We start from the raw sequence: 21481 nt of genomic DNA, 5'->3' as shown, positions 1-21481 counted from the left end.
TATCTCATGCTTTAAATCCCATAGATACTTTCCCCTTTACCAAACCTGTTTCTTATAGAATTTCTATTGAAATGCAAAAACTTTATACATGAGTTTACATCCAGGGTTATCCACACATAGATAGCTAAATAGACAATCATACAGATAAATAGCCATGTAGATAGATAGATAGAAAACAAATTTGATCATAAAATTGTGGAGGCTAAAAATGTTCCAAGATCTGCTGAGGGAGACCCAGGAAAGTCAATGATTATTAATACTTCCAGTCTGAGTCCAGAACCCTGAGACTCAGGAGAGAAATGATTTAAGTTTCAATTTGAAAACCGATAGCTTCAGGACCCTAGAAGAGCCAGTGTTTCTGTCCTGAGTTCAAAGGCGGGACAAGCCCAATGTCCCATCTCAAACAGTCATGCAAAAAATGTTCCCTCTTTTGTTTCTACCCAAATATTCAAGTGAGTAGAGAAAGCCCACCCAGGAAAGGGCATCTGCTTTTCCTTTACCTACCATTCACTCCACTGTTCAAAAATCTGTTTTAGCTTTTCCCACCAGAGTCCTATCTAGATCACAGAAATCAACACAAAGCAATCAACTCTCCCATAGATACATATTCTGTTCTTGTCTTCTTGGCCCAGTTTGACAATCTTGGTGGTGAAAGTGATGATAACACCTAATTATTATTTTTAAAATTTCTGTAACTTATCACGATCCTCTCATAATTTGCCTCACTTCATTCATACAAGCTGAAGCACACTGCCCATTGTTCAAATACGCAGACCACAATTTAGATACAGGGACTAGTCTGCTCAATGTACCCAAGAGAATGAAGAGCCCAGTTGGGTTTTTAAAGTCATTTCTGTGTGACTCCCTAGTCCCTTCTCCACCTACCACATTAGATAGCTTTGCCAAATGTAGCCAAAAGAAAAAAATCAAAAGCAAATTTATCCTGTACACATCCAGTGGACCTGCTAACTGCATAAAGAAGCACTCAAGTATAAGAAGTCACTTGTGTTGAACTCTTGAACTTAAACAGTGAATGATTTGGGGGAAAAGAGGCAGTCATGATATTCTCCTTCACAAGTTTATTCACCACTGTAATCTTATTTTCACTGCTCTTATAGATACCACCAGTAGCTTTTTTTGCTTACCAAGAGAGATGATCGGCTGAAATTTCTTGGCTGCCCCAGGGTTAATTCTGCAGGGAACCTTTCTAATTAAGTCAGCTGTGCAGACTTTTATAAGATAGTCTTGGTTCTCAGGAATTCTACCCATTCAAACATCCACGTCCCCAGACTTCAGATGCTAAACGAACTGTGCAAAACCTCAGCAATTCCTCATGGATAACATTGAGGTGAGAGCAGGCAGAGGGCCAAAGGCAATAAGATTACTGCCCTGAAAGTCTCTGGTACCCTCTGGGGGATTCCACTGACTTTTCTTGAGTGGGATTTAATTAAGATTTATTTTGCTATCACAGGCATCTGTAATCACTCACCAGTAGCAAGAAGTGTGTAGGTTGAGGCAATGATAGGTTTGCAAGAGATTAGAGATAGAGATTTCTCAGCTGTTCCAAGAAAATAAGATGCCAAGGGTTATGTGCACCACCAGGCTTCCCTCATAGCTCAGTTGGTAAAGAATCTGCCTGAAGTGCAGGAGACCCGGGTTCAATCCCTGGGTTGGGAAGATCCCCTGGAGAAGGAAATGGCAACCCACTCCAGTATTCTTGCCTGGTGAATCACATGGACAGAGGAGCCTGGCAGGCTACGGTCCATGGGGTCACAAGAGTCAGACACAACTTAGCAACTAAACCACCACCATGTGTAAGATAGGTACTTGGAACCTGCCATACAGGGAGCTCAGCTCAGTGCTCTCTGGTGACATAGATGGGTGAGACATCACAGGGGAAGTGCACAAGGAGGGGGTGGTATATGCATGTGTGTGTATATATATATAGTGATTCATTGTGTTGTACGGCAGAAACTAACACTGCATCGTAAAGTAACTATACTCCCATAAAAAAATAAAAAGATGCCATGTGCTGATCACATAACCTACCTTTTCTTCTTCAGTTTACCCTAGACTAGTACACTGGTTCTCAGACTAGATTGTGATGTGCATGAGAGCAAGAGAACGTGTTTAGAATGCACAACCTGATGCCTGAATTCCAGAGCTTCTAAATCATAGATCTTAGATAGGGCCTTGGAATCTGCATTTTAATGTGCTTCAATGATCCAGAGAAAATACTTTTAACACCTACCATAGAGGGAATCTGTATTAACCTGGTTTCCCAGAACACAAGAGCTTAAGGTATTAATGGTTGATGGCTTTATTGGATAAGCTGATCTTCAGTTCAGTTCAGTTCAGTTGCTCAGTCCTGTCTGACCTCTTTGCAACCCCATAAATTGCAGCACGCCAGGCCTCCCTGTCCATCACCAACTCCCAGAGTTCACTCAAATGCATGTCCATCGAGTTGGTGATGCCATCCAGCCATCTCATCCTCTGTCATCCCCTGCTCCTCCTGCCCCCAATCCCTCCCAGCATCAGTCTTTTCCAATGAGTCAACTCTTCGCATGAGGTGGCCAAAGTATTGGAGTTTCAGCTTTAGCATCATTCCTTCCAAAGAACACCCAGGACTGATCTCTGAAGCTGGAATGAGGGCAAATGGGAATATGACAGGTTCAGTTCAGTTCAGTCATGTCCGACTCTTTGAGACCCCATGAACTACAGCACGCCAGGCCTCCCTGTCCATCACCAACTCCTGGAGTCCACCCAAACTCATGTCCATCGGGTTGGTGATACAATCCAACCATCTCATCCTCTGTCGTCCCATTCTCCTCCTGCCCTCAATCTTGCCCAGCATCAGGGTCTTTTCAAATGAGTCAGCTCTTCTCATCAGGTGGCCAAAGAATTGGAGTTTCAGCTTTAGCATCAGTCCTTCCAATGAACACCCAGGACTGATCTCATTTAGGATGGATTGGTTGGATCTCCTTGCAGTCCAAGGGACTCTCAAGAGTCTTCTCCAACACCATAGTTCAAAAGCATCAATTCTTCAGTGCTCAGCTTTCTTTATAGTCCAACTCTCACATCCATACATGACCACTGGAAAAACCATAGCCTTGACTAGACAGACCTTTGTTGGCAAAGTAATGTTTCTGCTTTTTAATATGCTGTCTAGGTTGGTCATAACTTTCCTTTCAAGTAGTAAGTGTCCTTTAAATTCATGGCTGCAATCACCATCTGTAGTGATTTTGGAGCCCAGAAAAATTAAGTCAGCCACCATGTCCACTGTTTCCCCATCTATTTGCCATGAAGTGATGGGACCGGAGGCCATGATCTTCATTTTCTGAATGTTGAGCTTTAAGCCAACTTTTTCACTCTCCTCTTTCACTTTCATCAAGAGGCTTTTTAGTTTTTCCTCACTTTCTGTCATAAGAGTGGTGTCATCTGCATATCTGAAGTTATTGATATTTCTCCCAGCAATCTTGATTCCAGCTTGTGCTTCGTCCAGCCCAGCGTTTCTCATGACGTACTCTGCATATAAGTTAAATAAGCAGGGTGACAATATGCAGCCTTGACATACTCTTTTTCCTATTTGGAACCAGTCTGTTGTTCCATGATAGGTTAGGAAAGTGAAAAAGTGAAAGGTGTTAGTCGCTCAGTCGTGTCCGACTCTTTGTGACACCATGGACTGTAGTCTGCCAGGCTCCTCTGTCCATGGGATTTCCCAGGCAAGAATACTGGAGTGGGTTCCCATTTCCTCCTCCAGGGGATCCTCCTGACCCACGGATTGAATCCAGGTCGCCTGTATTGCAGGTGGATTCTTTACTGTCTGAGTCACCAGGGAAGCCCCGATAAGTTAGAAGGGAATGTCCATATGGTAAGATGCCACCAAGCTGGCTGAGCATTTTATGTCACTTCCAAGAAATTATTCTATCTCATTCTTTCATGATATTCCCTTCCAAGTGTCTTCACAAGTCACTGTGCTCTGGACAGTCTCTTTGGAGTTATGAAGAAGAGCTTATCTGATAGCTTGCATTTCCCAGTGTCAAAGATAAACCCCCAAGAGTTCAAATTCCCCTGTACTTCCGGTTATTCTGCCTGGGCCTAGGTGAATCCTATAGCATCTCATCCTTCAGCAGCAACTGGGGTGCTCAGTGTAGCAGGTGAGAGGCTCAAGGTGTGGCTATGAGGCTGGGGGCTGGCAGGCTGGGAGGTAGGGTGGGATAAATGCAGAGGACATGGCTGAGGAAGCTCCTGTAGAATGTGACTGTAGCTGGATCTGGGTCTAAATAGATGGCAAAGGGGACCAGAAGTGGCACTTAAAAGCCATTGGGTACAGATTCCAGGGCCAGCCTTCCTACCCCATCTACTTGGGGAAGACACTCTATTGTGGACAGGAACAAAACAAGGGGAAACCACAGGGACTGAGCTCTCTGTGAACTGAAACATGAAACTCTGAACCAGAAACTCCTCTGTTTTCTTCCCCACATGCACCTGTCTTGAACAAGGTTGACTGGAGAACCGTATGCCTGGAAACTTGACCTGGACCAAGCTGAGGGGAGAGGAAAGCAAGCATTGAGGGTGTTACCTGGGGGGAGGGAGGGTTTTATTCCCACTTTGTATCTCTCTCCTCTGTCATAATTTGATCCAAATGGCCCTGCAGGGTCAGGCTGAGCATAAAGAGAAGCAGGTGTACAACAGGACCTCGAGTTTAGTCTGGGAGGGAAAATGGAGCAAGGAAGGGCTTTGGAGTTGGCCAGGTAGAGTTCGGTTCAGTCCAGACTCAGTCACTTTCTGGTTTTGTAACACAAACTCTTAAAGTCCAGTCTGTTTCTTTTCATACAAAGGGTAGTGCTCACACACAATAATATACACAGATTATCTGGAGCCAAACAGGTGCTCAACTGGTATGAGTGCCCTTGTTCACCTTCTGGCCTGAGGTGTAGTGTAAATGTGCAAATGTAAGCTGAAGGCCCACCCTTCGTACCTCCTTGTGTGTGTGTGTGTGTGTGTGTGTGTGTGTGTGTGTGTGTGTGTGTGTGTCTTCATGAATGCTCAGCTGTGTTTGACTCTTTGCGACCCTATGGACTGTAGCCCACCAGGGTCCTCTGTCCATGGGATTTCCCAGGCGAGAATACTGGAGTAGTTAGCCATTTCCTCCTCCAGGGGATCTCCCCAACTCAGGGACTGAGCCCACATCTCTGGCACCTCCTGCATTGGCAGGCGGATTCTTTAGCCACTAGTGCTGCCTGGGAAGCCCTTGGCCCTTTCTAGTTGTATAGAAATTAAATAGAATTTGGGAATCTTGTATGAGTCAGCAAAAAAAAAAAAAAGAATATATTTGCTTGTGCTTATGCCATTGGTGTTTATGCTGATGTGGCAATTATAGGGTATTTGTGGATAATTTAGGGGTGGGCCCTAGAAATGGTGCCTCTATCACAACCAATAGCAAAAAACCTGAGGAAGCCAGGGCACCGTATTGAGAAGACAGGGCAGTCTATGTGTTGAAAGGCCCCAAATGCATTCTCTCAAGAGCTATTTAAGCAGGGATTACAGCTGGTCTTCCCAGGATGTCTGACCACTACCACCACAAGGTGATTTAAAAGCTGTGGCCTCCCCACCCCGCTATAATATATGGCTATAATCTATCATATTTGCATTCCTACAAGACCTCAGATCATTTATTTAAAATTACATTATAAAGGCATTGCTTCAATGAGAATAAAAGTGTATTTGGAACTGGAGCTTTATGGTCTTTCAGTATGAAGATTGTTTTTATGCAGGAATTTCCAAAATGATGTTTCAGAGTAAGTACCACACTGTGTGGCTTACAACAACAGCGATGTGTTCACTTACAGTTCTGGAAGCTTAAAGTCCTAAACCAAGGTGTCAGCTGGGTCAGCCTTCCTCCAAAGCCTCTCAGGGCGACCCTTTCTTTGCGTCTTCCAGTTTCTCGGAGCCTAGGTGTTCCCTGGCTTGTGGCAGCAGAACCCTCAATCTCTGCCCCTTCTTCATGTGATTTTCTTCTCCTTGTGTGTCTCTGTGTCTTCTCAGGGTGCTCTGTTTTCTGTGTGTCTCTCCTCTTCTTTTAAGAACACCAATCATCCTGGCTAGGGGTCACCTAATGACCTCATTTGAAGTTGATTATATCTTCCAGGTGGTGCTAGTGGTAAAGAACCAACCTGCCAATGCAGGAGATGTAAGAGATGCCAATTTGATCCCTGGGTCAGGAAGATTCCCCTGGAGAAGGAAATGGCAACCCACTCCAGGATTCTTGCCTAGAGCATCTCCATGGACAGAGAAGCCTGGAAGGCTACAGTCTATGGGGTCACCAAGAATTGGACCGATTGAAGTGACTGAGCACACATACACACGCACGTACTGGGGGTTAGACTCAATTCAACCCACAACAGGCTTAAAGACAAAACATAACTAAACAAATACAGTCTTTAACTACATCATTTATGTTTCCTTCTGAATCTTTTCTTCCACCAACATCATCAGAAAGTCACACTGCTTCTTATGCGCTCTCATTGCATTTACACCAACTGTTATGATAACCTAGGTCCAAGCAGAACTGCCATGTAATAATGGAATATTACTCAGCCATGAATAAGAGTGAAATAATGCCATCTGCAACGACATGGATGGACCTAGTGATTATCATAGTAAGTAAAGTAAGACAGAGAAAGATAAATATCAAAGGTATCATTTCCATGTGGAATCTTAAAAAATGTGATACAAATGAACCTATTTAAAAAACAGAAATAGACTCATAGACATAGAAAGCAAACTTAAGGTTATCAAAGGGTAAAGTGGGCTAGGATAAATTAGGAGTTTGGATTAACACTAATATAGTAACACTAATATATATATAACAAATAATCAACAGGAACCTACTTGATAGCACATAGAATTATATTCAACATCTTATAATAACTATAATGGAAAAGAATCTAAAAATTATATGTGTGTGTGTGTGTATGTGTGTGTGTGTAACTGGTTGTTGTTGTTTAATTGCTAAGTTGTGTCTGACTCTTTGCATCCCTATGGACTTTTAGCTGCCAGGCTCCTCTGTCCATGGAATTTCCCAAGCAAGAAGACTGGAGCAGGTTGCCATTTCCTTCTCCAGGGGATCTTCCCAACCCAATAGTCAAACCCGTGTCTCCTGCATTGGCAAGTGGATTCTTTACCACTGAGCCACATAATACATATAACTGAATCACTTTGCAGTACATCTGAAACTAACAAAACACTGTAAATCAACTATACTTCAAATAAAAATCATTACGTTTTAAAAAGGAGACCCAAATAAAGCAGTAGTTCTGAAAACCCAATAGCTTCCCGGATACCCCAGAATTAGCAATACTTCCCATCTGAAACTCTGTTACATATATAATAGACATAATAAAAATCCTGTCCTCTAATTAAATGTTTAGAACATGTAGTACATACATACAATGGAATATTACTCAGCCATAAAAAGGAACAGACTGGGTCGTTTGTAGAGACGTTGATGAACCTAGACTCTGTCATACAGAGTAAAGTAAACCAGAAAGAGAAAAACAAATATTGGGTATCAACTCATATATATATGGGCTTCCCAGGTGACACTAGTAGTAAAGAATCCATCTGCCAATGCAGGAGATGTACGAGACACACATTCAATCCCTGGGTCAGGAAGATCCCCTGAAGAAGGGCATGGCAACCCACTCCACTATTCTTGTCTGGAGAATCCCATGGATAGAGGAGCCTGGTGGGCTATGGTCCATAGGGTCACGGAGTGTCAGACATGACTGAAGTGACTTAGCACACAGCATAATCCATATATGTGGAATCTAGAAAAGTGGTACAGATGAACCTATTTGCAGAGAAGAATAGAGAACAGACAGAATGGACTGTGGACATGGTGGGAAGGAGACAGTGGGGCAAATTGAGAAAGTAGCATTGACATATACACTCTACCATGTGGGAACTAGTTAGTAGGAAGCTGCTATAAAACACAGGAAGCCTGGCCTAGCACTTTGTGATGACCTATAGGGGCAGGATGGGGAGGTGGAATGAAGTCTCAAAAGGGAGGGATATTTATATATATGAGGGCTTCCCTGGTGGCTCAGCAGTAAAGAAGTCACCTACAACACAGAAGACACAGGAGACTCAGATTCAGTCCCTGGGTCAGGAAGATCCCCTGGAGAAGGGCATGGCAACCCCCTCCAGTATTCATGCCTGGAGAATCCCATGGACAGAGGAGCCTGGCGGGCTACAGTCCATAAGTGACTCACACACACACACACACACACACACACACAGCTATGACTGATTCGCAATGTTACATGGCAGAAACAAGTTCAACATTGTAAAGCAATCATTCTCCAATTAAAGATAAGAAAAAAAAAATGGAAAAACTACTGGTTGGGACAAACAACCTGAAGCTAAGAGACATGAGTTTATCCTTGCTCAGTGGTTTGCCACCTGCGGATCCCAGGCAAGACTTGTAACTGAACTTCTTTGAGTCTCAAAGAGACATTGTGGACCAAGATTCAAATGAAGAAATCCAATGTTTAGAAGAGCATCTGAAAATAGTAGTTACTCTACTGATGTCAGCTATTGTCATTCTTCTTTCCTTAGAGAGAAAAGTAATGTTGGTTTCCTTCTCCTTCTCTTAGAAAATATTAGAGAGAGAGCATTAAAGAGATTAAAAGCCCTGTCCCTACTAAAAAACCAAAGGTCCAATTTCATTTTGAATGTTGAGCTTGACTTGATTCCTCTGTTCTTCTACCCTCCACAAACTGTTAATCACACAGGCTAAGCGAAGCCCGTCAAGGATTCTAAGGCAGCGTTTGTGCTGTTTTCTTTTTTTCTTAATTCAATTCTTACTTCAAGACCTAAATTCAACTGATGTGAAGACAGACGGCACAAGGCCCTTTGCCCTGCCAATTTAGCAACCCTGGCAATGATTCAGGTCCTTCATGGAGAGAGAGCAATTTTGCCCACATGGTTTAAAAATACTACAGTGTTTTTAACCTCTGGGAAAAATGTTTGGCAAACAACCTAAAGCAGATTTGGTGTGGGGGGAGGGGCAGGGAGGATGATGTCATATTCCTAGCCAGATTTGTGTAAACAAGGCTCTGCTCACAATTTACATATAGAATTAGGAGACATAGCTGGACTGGGCTGGCAAGAGATTTGGCTAAGACACTGGGCTTTGGTCCACTATGTTGGTTCTTCCCCCAACTCACCACAGTGGGTTGGTCACTTCACCTCAAAAAGACTCCACTTCCTTATTTTACAATGAGAGGTTTAATCTATAGCCAATTCAGTCCAACAATTACTGGATGATGCAAGGTCGGTTTTTGGTATTGTGATGAATTCCAAGATGAGAATTAACTACAATTGCCCTCAAGAAATGTACTAATTTATTGAGACATATACACTCCCAAAGCTCATCGCTTGGTTCCCTTTACTCAAAAATCTCTTCTCTCTAAAATTACACTTGGCTGGGTTCTTTTCAACACTCAGGCCTCAGCTGAAAAGTCACCTCTGCAAAGACTCAACCCCAAATCATCTGATATAAAGAAACTCCCAACCCATACATCCTTTGTCACTCATTGTCCTCTTCTCCTACATCATTCATTCATTGCACTGTGCTTTCTTTCCCAGAGGGGTGGTATGGGGAGGGAGGAGGAAGGAGGGAGGAGGTTTCAGGATGGGGAACACGTGTATACCTGTGGTGGATTCATGTTGATATATGGCAAAACCAATACAATATTGTAAAGTTAAAAAATAAAATAAAATATATATATATATATAAAAGAATTTCTTTATCACTGGCATCTCATCAGGCAGAGTAACTTCTACCTCCCCATGGTCCTGGTAGGACAAAGCAACTAATATTCTGAAGCCATTATGGTGTCAAAGCCAGGAAGGGACATCTGGAGATGAGGGGGCAAATGAATCTATCCCCAATGTGGTGAGAACCTAATGATTCTGAGGTTGCTTTTTTCACAATGTATGCATATGCATGCTAAGTCACTTCAGTCATGCCAGACTCTTTGAGGCCCTATGGACTGTAACCCAGCAGACTCCTTTGTCCATGGGATTCTCCAGGCAAGAATATCAGAGTGGGTTGCCATGCCCTCGTCCAGGGGATCTACCCTGCCCAGGGACTTTTTCACAACAGTGAAAGTCACTCAGCAGTGTCTGACTCTTTGTGACCCCATGGACTATACAGTCCGTGGAATTCTCCAGGGGAATCCCCTCCTCCGGGGGATCTTCCCAACCTAGGGATTGAACCCAGATCTCCCACATTGCAGGCGGATTCTTTACCAGCTGAGCTACAAGGAAAGCCCAAGAATACTGGAGTGGGTAGCCTATCCCTTCTCTAACAGACCTTCCTGACCCAGGAATCGAACCAGGGTCTCCTGCATTGCAGGCGGACTCTTTACCAACTGAGCTATGAGGGAAGCCCTTTTCACAATAGGTAATAGCAAAAATGACACCAACATTGAGGCATCATTGTGATTATTAAATTATGCCTTTATGCAAAGTGCCAAGAACAATGTCTAGTATATATTGAGGTTTTAACTTTTCATGTTAGTCCCATGAGGCTCTCCTGGGGAAAATTAATGTAAGCTAGGCAAAAAATTCAAATTTAATGGAGATTTATTAATTGGTAAACCACCTAACATTCTGTGAACAATGAATTAGGCAATGGCACCCCACTCCAGTACTCTTGCCTGGAAAATCCCATGGATGGGGGAGCCTGGAGGGCTGCAGTCCACGGGGTCGTGAAGAGTCAGAGATGACTGAGCGACTTCACTTGCACTTTTCACTTTCATGCATTGAAGAAGGAAATGGCAACCCACTCCAGTGTTCTTGCCTGGAGAATCCCAGGGACAGGGGAGCCTGGTGGGCTGCCGTCTATGGGGTCGCACAGAGTCGGACATGACTGAAGCGACGCAGCAGCAGCAGCAGCAGTAGGAACCTGGGCAGAGATTTTAAGGAAAATCTCTTTCTTCATTTACTTACCACCTTCACCTCTCTGATGGCTAAAAAACCTTAGCATGGAAGCAGAAAAACTAGGCCAGGAGATAAATCCAAAGATCAGGAACATGTTATGTTCAAAATAATGGTTTACCTCTAACCCATGAGCTATGACACTGAGTCCTGAATTTCCTTTTTTTAGGGTCAGCCTTTTGGTGGGACGTGTCAGGGTGGTTGGGCCAAGAATCAGGAAAAATCTGAAGACCCCTTCTGGAAAGAAGAGACTTCAATGGGACAAGATCCACCAGCTCTAGTTACCCAGATATGATCAGATGTGTTTGAATGTCAGCTGTGTTTATGCCTGAGATTTTCCCCAAGAATCTATTTCTTGGCAGTCAAGAAAATTGACCAATGGGCAACACAGACCCAGGTAAAATGGAGCACATAAGAAATCCAAAAGAGGATAAGCCTTAAGTTCAGCAGAGGTTCTTCCCCATCCAAAGATGTCAGAGTGATACAAGAGGGAGAACACATGGGGGCCTCATGGGATGTGTCCTGAAGGAGCTGGTATAAGAGATGAGAAGGGAGAGGCAATCAGTGTGAGGCAAGTCCCATTCAGGGGCCCACGGTCAGACCACCCAAGGCACCCACATAAACAGATGCTAAACTGTAAATCAGAAATTGTTGTTGTTGTTGCTGTCTAGTTGCTAAGTCATGTCCAACTCTTTACAACCCCATGGACTCCAGCACACCAGGCTTCCCTGTCCTTCATATCTGCCGGAGTTTGCTCAAGTTCATGTCCACTGAGTCAGTGATGCTATCTGACCATCTTATCCTCTGCCGTCCTGTTCTCCTTTTGCCTTCAATGTTTCCCAGCATCAGAGTCTTTCTTCCAAATCAGAAATAGTGGTGCTAATTAATCCAGGTTTTCACACGGTAACTCCCATACAACTGGTAAAAAATCCAGAGAGTTTGATCCATTGCAGGAAACAGCGCTCTCAACAAGGAGTTTATGAAATAAACATCACACCTACCGTGATGGTGCTAGACAGTCTCTTATGTTCCCAGGATATCTGTATGTGCAAGTTGCAAAGTGCAATCCCAGGCTGACACCACCCTGATACCAGCTGCTTGACAGGAAGCTGAACTTGGCAGTCACCACCTACTGAAAGGAAGAAACCCAAGACCACATGGGGACACTGCGATGCTCACCCTGAACCCACAAACTGATCACCTAAATTTGTTTTATTCAAAAACTTTCAAGAGAAACATGAGGAGAGTGCAAGAGCAACAGGAAAGTGGTAAAGTTAGGTCAGACCTTGCTCTTCTTTTTTCTCCTCCAACACTTTATCTTGGCCTTAACAGAAGAAGTAAATTAAGAATAAAATCTGTTTCTGCATAAAATGGTTATGAGAGAGTTAATTCTTAGGCAGATTGATTCTTAGGAGTCCAGGACCCTCGAGGAGGAGAAAGAGGTCTGGGGCTCTCAAGGAGGAGAAGGGGACAAACATTATTTTTCTCCATTGCTCTGTTTTAGTTACATAGGACATTTTTTCTTAAACTCTGAGTTGTTATAACAACAAACTTGCTTTAAGCCTAATGATTACACAATAAACAATTAATTCATCTTGCTCAAGGGTTTGTTTTTCCTTAAGCTCTGTACTAAAGATTATATAAAAACAATGTGTCTTGCTCAAGGGTGTATTTCTCCTTAACAAGAACCTTTTCTAAATCCAGCTTTAACAGCTGGAAGTTCATAGTTTATGTACTCTTGAAGCCTGGCTTGGAGAATTTTGAGCATTACTTTGATAGTGTGTGAGATGAATGCAATCATGCAGTACTTTGAGCAACCACAGATCAAGTTGCCAACATCTGCTGGATCATCGAAAAAGCAAGAGTTCCAGAAAAACATCTACTTCTGCTTTATTGACTATGCCAAAGCCTTTGACTGTGTGGATCAGAAATGGGAATGCCAGATCACTTGACCTGCCTTCTGAAAAATCTATATGCTGGTCAAGAAGCAACAGTTAGAACTGGACATGGAACAACAGACTGGTTCCAAATTGGGAAGGGAGTACATCAAGGCTATATATTGTCATCCTGCTTATTTGACTTACATGCAGAGTACATCATGCAAAATGCCAGGCTGAATGAAGCACAAGCTGGAATCAAGATTGCCAGGAGAAATATCAATAACTTCATATATACACATGACACCACCCTTATGACAGAAAGCGAAGAAAAACTAGAGAGCCTCTTGATGAAAGGGAAAGAGGAGAGTGAAAAAGTTGGCTTAAGATCATAGCATCTGGTCCCATCACTTCATGGCATCTAAATGGGGAAACAATGGAAACAGTGACAGACTTTCTTTTTAGGGGGGACTCCAAAATTACAGCAAATCGTGACTGAAGCCATGAAATTAAAAGACACTTTCTCCTTGGAAGAAAAGTTATGACCAACATAGACAGCATATTAAAAAGCAGAGACATTACTTTGCCAACAAAGGTCTATCTAGTCAAAGCTATGGTTTTTCCAGTAGTCATGTATGGATGTGAGAGTTGGACTATAAAGAAAGCTGAGCACCAAAGAATTGATGCTTTTTTTAAATTTAAATTTATTTATGTTAATTGGAGGCTAATTACAATATTGTATTGGTTCTGTGGTGTTGGAGAAGACTCTTGAGAGTCCCTTGGACTGCAAGAAGATCAAACCAGTCCATCCTAAAGGAAATCAGTCCTGAATATTCATTGGAAGGACTGATGTTGAAGTTGAAACTCCAATACTTTGGCCACCTGATGTGAAGAGCGACTCATTTGAAAAGACCCTGATGCTGGGAAAGATTGAGGGCAGGAGGAGAATGGGACGACAGAAGATGAGATGTTTGGATGACATCATCAACTCAATGGACATGAGTTTGAGTAAACTCTGGGAGTTGGTGATGGACAGGGAAGCCTGGTATGCTGCAGTCCATGGGGTTGCAAAGAATGTTTCAGGACTGAGCCACTGTGAACTGAACTGAACAAGAATCTTCTGACTAATCTTGTCTTATGTTGTGGCAGTGGGTCTGGTAAAACTTTCTACTGTTGGTTCTAATCTTGTTAATTTAAGGTGTGTGTTGTGGGAGTGGGTCTGGTGAAAGTACAAAAGGCCTGGATAAGACTTGATAAGTGGGGCACTCTCTTATATCTATGTCAGAAGCTTTCTGGGTCCTTTTTCACTGCAATAAAACTACTGCCACACAAGAACTCTGAGTATTCAAGCATGGGCCCTGATCTCAAAGCTAAACCTTCTTTAGAGATCACAAATCCAATATTGTTCACCATAAGCTATCAGTTATTTTTAAGAAATCAATTTCTAAAATAAAACTATATATCAAATTTGCTCTGGAGACCAAATTAGCATTAAAATGTAGCATGTTCTTTTTTATGGCTGAGTAGTATGACATTGGGAGAAGGCAATGGCACCCCACTCCAGTATCCTTGCCTGGAAAATCCCATAGATGGAGGAGCCTGGTAGGCTGCAGTCCATGGGGTCGCTGAAGGTCAGACACGACTGAGCGACTTCACTTTCACTTTTCACTTTCATGCATTGGAGAAGGAAATGGCAACCCACTCCAGTGTTCTTGCCTGGAGAATCCCAGGGACGGGGGAGCCTGGTGGGCTGCCGTCTCTGGGGTCGCACAGAGTCGGATACGACTGAAGCGACTTAGCAGCAGCAGCAGCTATGCCATTGTATATATGCACCACGTGTTCTTTATCTATTCATCTGTCACTGGCCATTTAGGTTGTTTCCATATCCTGGCTATTGTAAATAGTGCTGCAATGAACGTGGCCTTAGAGCCTGTCCTACAGAGTGAAGTAGTTTAGAAAGAGAAAAACAAATAGTGTATATTAACACATACATATGGAATCTAGAAAAAAACAGTACTGATGAACCTATTTCCAGGGCAAGAATAGAGACACAGATGTAGAGAATCAACAAGTGGATGAGAGTAGGATGAATTGGGAGATTGGGATTGACATTAATACACTGCTGCTGCTGCTGCTAAGTCGCTTTAGTCGTGTCCGACTCTGTGCGACCCCAGAGACAGCAGCCCACCAGGCTCCCCTGTCCCTGGGATTCTCCAGGCTAGAACACTGGAGTGGGTTGCCATTGCCTTCTCCAATGCATGAAAGTGAAAAGTGAAAGTGAAGTCGCTCAGTTGTGTCCAACTCTTAGCGACCTCATGGACTGCAGCCTACCAGGCTCCTCCTTCCATGGATTTTCCAGGCAAGAGTACTGGAGTGGGGTGCCATTGCCCTCTCCCATTAGTACACTACCATGTATAAAATAAGCTAGTGGGAACCTGCTGTAAAGTACAGGGAGCTCAGCTCAGTGCTCTGTAGTGACTTAGTGGGGGCAGGTATAGGGATGGTGTTCTAAGAGGGAGAAGATACATGTATACATATAGCCAATTCACTTTATTGTACAGCAGAAAGCAACACAACATTGTAAAGCAATTATACTCCAAAAAATTTAATAAAATTAAATTTAACCATATGTTATAGAATAAAAATAATAAATAAAAATTGCTTTCAAAAAGTAAGTAAAGAAATTAAAATATCATCTGTTTGGGGGCTCTAAAATGGTATCTCATTCTGATTAAATTTCCATTTTCCTAATTATAAATGAGATTGAGCAAGAAAAACAAAAGAAATCAGTTTCTCTGGAAAAACTGAGTACTTTTTGAACTCTCTCTATACTATTTTGGCATTTTCTTATGAGTCTATATTATTCCAAAATAAAAAGTTTAAAAATAAAATTATTTTTAAAGTATAGATGAAAACTTCAGTATCTCCTCATAAGCATTAAATTCATAGAAGTTGAAAAAATATCTTAAAATCTGTCTGAACGGGTTCCATGTTGTTGACATATTTTCTGATCTACATGTATTTGTGAGATAATTTTATCATTTCATGCACTGAAAAAAATGCTACGAGGTTAAGAGTGTCCCACTCCCTTTCACAGGCAAGAAACAAGAAAATTGGTTAAATTAGATAACTTGCTGAAATCCATTCAATTAGTGGAGCTAGGAGGGATTTGAGCTAAGCTAGTGTAACTCCAAAGCCTGACAGTCTTGGAGCTCTGCCTCCCAGGGGGATTGCAAGAGCCAGTAAAGACCTTCTTTCTCTCCATCTCAGAATCCATAGTCTGACTTGAATGTGCTTGGACTTTAAAATTCCTGCTTTTTTTGTAGGATTGTGTTTTGTTTTTTCTGTAAGTCTTTCTTGTGATCTACCCAAAGGCATCATAGCTTGAGTGGACTACCTAGAAAGTAAAGACTGGATAAACTCACAGTGGGCTTCCCTGCTGGCTCAGTGGTGAAGAATCTGCCTTCAATGCATTAGACACAGGAGACACAGGTTTGATCCCTGGGTCAGGAAGATCCCCTGGAGGAGGGCATGGCAACCCACTCCAGTATTCTTGCCTGGAGAATCCTGTGGATTGAGGAAGATGATGGGTTACAGTCCATGGGGTTATGAAGAGTCAGACATGACTGAAGCGACTGAGCATGCACAAACTCACCTTATCAAGTGTTGACATAGGATTGTCCTACTCAGACTCACAGGCGACTCTGCACCCATCCTGGATCCTCTACTCGCACACGTGGGGGACCACTTATCCATCAGCTAGCATTGCTGGTGGCCCTGTATTCTGCTTTAGTGGCACTGTGAGAGACCCCAGGTGAAACCAAAACACCCAAGGTTAATTTGATGCCAGGTGCAGTACTGCACACAGGAGATCAGCAATTTGACCTCGCATCATCCCTCCAGGTAAGTATGACCACCCTCATTTTAATGTGAGACTCAGAATTGTCAAGTCTTTGCTCCAGGCCAGCTAGTCTTTCAGGGGTGCACCTGGGTAATTGTAATCTGGCTGTCAAAACCCAAACTCCTCTGGATTTTCCTAATACCCTCAGGGACCATGGACCCAATAAACTCTGGTTGAGGGGAACAGTGTGGTGGACAAGAGATAAGGATTCATGAAGGAATTAATACAAAAGCAACTGTTATCCAAACAGAAGAAGAGTCATTCTCTAAGTACGGTTCTGTTTTGTAAATAAATTCGTTTGTATCATTTCTTTTTTAGATTCACATGTAAGGGATGTCATACGATATTTCTCTTTCTTTGTCTGGTTCGCTTTACTCAGTCTGACAATCTCTAGATCCATCCATGTTACTTCAAATGACATTATTTCATTGTTTTTAATGGTTGAGTAATATTCCATGGTGTATAGGTACCACAACTTATGGTTACCAGGTGAGAAGGGCAGGGGGAAGGTATAGTTAGGGAGTTGCACGTACACACTGCTAGATTTAAAATGGATAACCAACAAGGACCTGCTGTATAGCACAGGGAACTCTGTTCAATGTTATGTTGCAGCCTGGATGGGAGCGGAGTTTGGGGGATAACGGATACATGTGTATGCATGGCTGAGTCCCTTCACCATGCACCTGAAGCTATCACAACATGGTTAAGTGGTTACACCCCAATATAAAACAAAAAGCTTACATTTAAAATTAATTCGTTAATTTAAAAAGAAGAAAATTAATATGAGAGATTCTTTTGACCATGGAATGTAGAATATAGATAACAGGAAAGAGGGAGAGATGGGTTGGAACTTGTGGGTAGCTGGGCTCAGGCTCAGAGAGAATTTTCCTTGTCCACCCAGCTATGTCTGTATCACACTTCATTCTTAGCATTCCAAGCCCCTTTTGTTTTTCTAGGTTCCCCCACTGAGCTCCTCTGTCTCTTCCACCCATGCATTTAGTCATACAATTCTTTTGACCTTGCCTCTTCTTCCTGACATTAGATTTACTCTTCCTCCCTCCCCTCCTCTTCCCTTCCGATTTGCATTCTTTCCTCCTTCCTGCTTCCTTCCCTTCCTCTCCCCTCCTCCATTTTCCTTTTGTTCTAGCAAATCCAACTCATCTTAGAGAGCCTGACTTTAACATCACTCCTCCTCCCAAGGAAAGTCATTCCTGAATCCAGACTAGAGCATATTTTCTTCTAGTGCACCAGAGGGCCTTCTTTGTTTCTGTCTCAGAGGGGCATCACCCTGATCTTTATTTTGTGTTCAGTGTGGCTCTAATCCATTGGATTTTAAGCTCCATAAGAGTAGGAGCAAGATTTTTCTTTTTCACCTCTGTACCCCACACCTAGCCAGTGCCTGGCAAATAGCAGGTAGGGGAGGTCAAGAAGTGTTGCTACCTGAATGGATGTCTGATTAGGTCACTTCATTGCATTTATCACAAGTTGTAGTTTTATAGATATTTGCAAAGTCCACACATTTATTTTCCCTTCCTCTGATCTGAACGTTACAGGAGGACAAGATTAGCTTGTCTTTCACCAAACTGTATTATCAGCACCTAATGGACTGTTTGGCACATAGTAAATATTCAATAGATAATGAATGGATGGATGAGCTAATGAATGAATAAATGAAATTGCTGAAAGGCTATAAATATCACCTCCAGTATTAGCCATATTTTCATTGTACCAAACTGTTTTCTATTGTCTGATATGAAGCAGGGAGTTTCATAGACGTGAATTCCCATTGCAGTCCAGCCACTAACTAGGTGCAAATATAGGCACTCTATTATTTGTCAATGAATGCCACAATGATCCTCTTTCTGTTTCTACCCCTTGTGTGATCTTCTCCCACACTCCTTTGGATTTGGCCATGCGTTTAGCTTTGGCTAATGAAGCCATAGTAAACAGGATGCAAGCAGCATCCCAGAAAAGGCTTAATTACTGAGACTTTCCCGTTCTTGCTGCACTTGGAGCCCAGGGCTCATCAGGGGTGGATGAGTCCTAGCTAGCCTCCTGGATGATGAGAAGCCTTGAAAAGGAGAACTCAGGCATCTGGATGACCTCCTGACAACTGACAGAAACATGAATGGGACATTTCTACATCACTCAGCTGCCTGCCCACCCACCAGCAGACACCTCATGGTCAGATTGTCCTGCTTGTGTCCGCCTCCCCAAATTTGTATATTAAAGTCCTAACCTCCAGTGTCTCAGAATATAACCTCACCTGGAAAAAGGTCTTTAAAGGAGTGCTGTTGTTCAGTTGCTAAGTCATGTCCAATTCTTTGTGACCCCATGGGCTGCAGCACTCCAGGCTTCCCTGTCCTTCATCTCTCCTAGAGTTGCTTAAACTCATGTCCATTGAGTCAATAATGCCATACAATCATCTCATCCTCTAATGTCCCCTTCTCCTCCTGCCTTCAATCTTTCCCAGCATCAGGGTCTTTTTCAATGAGTAGGCTCTTAAAATGAGGTCATTAGGATGAGACCTAATTAGACGTGACCGGTATGCTTAAAAAAATAAAATATGTGGACGTGAACACAGGAAGAGTGCTGTATAAACATGACGACCACCATTTATCCTTACCTCACGTCCCTTGGAAGAAACCAACCCTGCCAACACCTTGATTCAGACTTCTAGCCTCCAAAACTGGGAGACAACACATTTCCGTTCTTTTAGCACCCACTTTGTGGAACTCTGTTATCACAGCCCCAGGTAATGATCACAGGTCCAGCCCAAACTACCGACAAAGTGACCCACACAACAGCAAACTAAATGAATGGTTATTGCTTTGAGCCCCTAATGCAGCAAAAGCTAACTGATTAGGTGGATATATTATGGAGTCTCTCTAGGCTTCAGTTTTCACAATTACAAAGGGATTTAAACATATTTTCCTCATCTGATTATCAGGAATATTTAGTAGAATAATGTCTCCGAATCGCTCAGGACAGTACCTGGCATATGAGTAATACTTAACCAGTGCTTGGGGCCTCGCAGGTGATGCTAGTGGGAAAGAATCTGCCTGCCAATGCTGAAGATGCAAGAGATGTGTGTTCGATCCCTGGGTCGGGAAGGTCCCCTGGAGTAAGAAATGGCACCTCGCACCAGTATTCTTGCCTGGAGAATTCCCTGGGCAGAGGAGCCTGGTGGGCTACAGTCCCTGGGGCCTCACAGAGTTGGACATGACTGAGCACCATGCATGATGAGTGCTTACCTTAGGATCACCTTTGGAGTGTATGGTAAGTCAAAATCAGAGTTATATATCTCTGAAAATATAAACTTCTATACCTTTGAGTATATTTTAAATAATTATGGAATTCAACATCATTTTGTATAAAACATCAATTTATATAAAACTAGAGTATCAAGTGGTGAGCACCAAGAGAACAGCAGGCACTTTACAAGGACTTGCTGTCAGTCTAAATGAACTAGGATTAAGGTAGAACAAAATTAAAATATACTGAGCAACTAATATGTTCCCCAAACTTTTCCCCATGCATTTATTGAACAAATGAGCATCATTCCATTCATTTCTTGGAATATCTCTAAAAGATAAACATTACTATTTCTCAATCATAGACAGGGAAACTGATTGAGAAATAAACTGCGACTTGTCCAAGATCACATAACTAAATATTTAGTACAACAAGAAAAAGACCAGACTCCGCATTCTCTACATCATACCTAAAGGATTCGGTCCATATGCCTTGCAGGGGGAAGAGGGGATGTCTCAGGAAGCCGTCAGCAACATCATGTCACAAGATAAATCAGTGTTCCTGAGCTGTGTGCTTAGTCACTCAGTCGTGTCCGACTCTTTGTGACCTCATGGACTGAAGCCAGCCAGGCTTCTCTCTCCCTGGGGATTCTTCAGGCAAGAATACTAGAGTAGGTGGCCATGCCCTCCTCCAGGGAATCTTGCCAACCCAGGGATCTAACCCACATCTCCCACATTACAGGCAGATTCTTTTCCATCTGAGCCACCAGGGAAGCCCAAGAATACTGGAATGAGAAGCTACCCCTTCTCCAGGGCACCTTCCTGACCCAGGAATTGAACTGGGGTCTCCTGCATTGCAGGCAGACTCTTTACCAGCTGAACTGCTAGGGAGGCCCAGTCAGGGTTCCATGTGCATATAAACCCATATGCTTCCATGTTACTCAGCAATGTTTCCAGATGTTCTGGTAATTTCAAAGTGCCACATGAGGACTTCACGTGTGTTTAAGGACACCCTTCAGGTTGGGAGACCTCAGCCTCCTATAGCTTCATTTATTGCACTAAACTCAAGAAGAGGAAGTCCCAGCCCTACACAGGTCACACCACCCAAACTCTGCGGCTGCATTTCACAGGAAACCAAACCTAAAAGGACCTAGGAGGAGGGTTCTGCTAAAGGACACTGCTGAACATTGAGAATTTTTCAACCCCCTGCCTCCTGGATTACCGGCTCCTGGAGTTCTCCGTAATGCCCTCACGGACCCCTCACGCAAGGGACATCTCAGCACAAGGCTGTTTGCACTCCCGACACTGCTCAGGTAAACCTTGTAGGCCAGCCTCATCTGAGTGGTCATCTCACTGTCGTAGAGGATCATTAAGAGAAAGCTGACAGCAAGAATAAAAGGTGTTTTCTAACATGAATGCTGGGCCATCTATAAAGCATA

General features: G+C 43.0%; 1 protein-coding gene across 1 annotated transcript in view; it reads left to right on the top strand.

Annotated features, from left to right (window-relative positions):
* Window positions 1–21187: 21187 nt before the first annotated feature.
* The window catches only part of CLNK (cytokine dependent hematopoietic cell linker), a 204223-nt gene continuing 203929 nt past the window's right edge, over window positions 21188–21481 (top strand). The window contains exon 1 of the mRNA XM_027545041.1: window positions 21188–21355. The gene's annotated coding sequence lies outside the window, so the exon portion shown is untranslated. The remainder of the gene's footprint in view (window positions 21356–21481) is intronic.

Source organism: Bos indicus x Bos taurus, chromosome 6 (assembly GCF_003369695.1).
Source record: "Bos indicus x Bos taurus breed Angus x Brahman F1 hybrid chromosome 6, Bos_hybrid_MaternalHap_v2.0, whole genome shotgun sequence".
NCBI lineage: Eukaryota > Metazoa > Chordata > Mammalia > Artiodactyla > Bovidae > Bos > Bos indicus x Bos taurus.
Note: the sequence above shows the minus strand (reverse complement) of the source record. Positions and strands in the feature narration are given on the sequence as shown.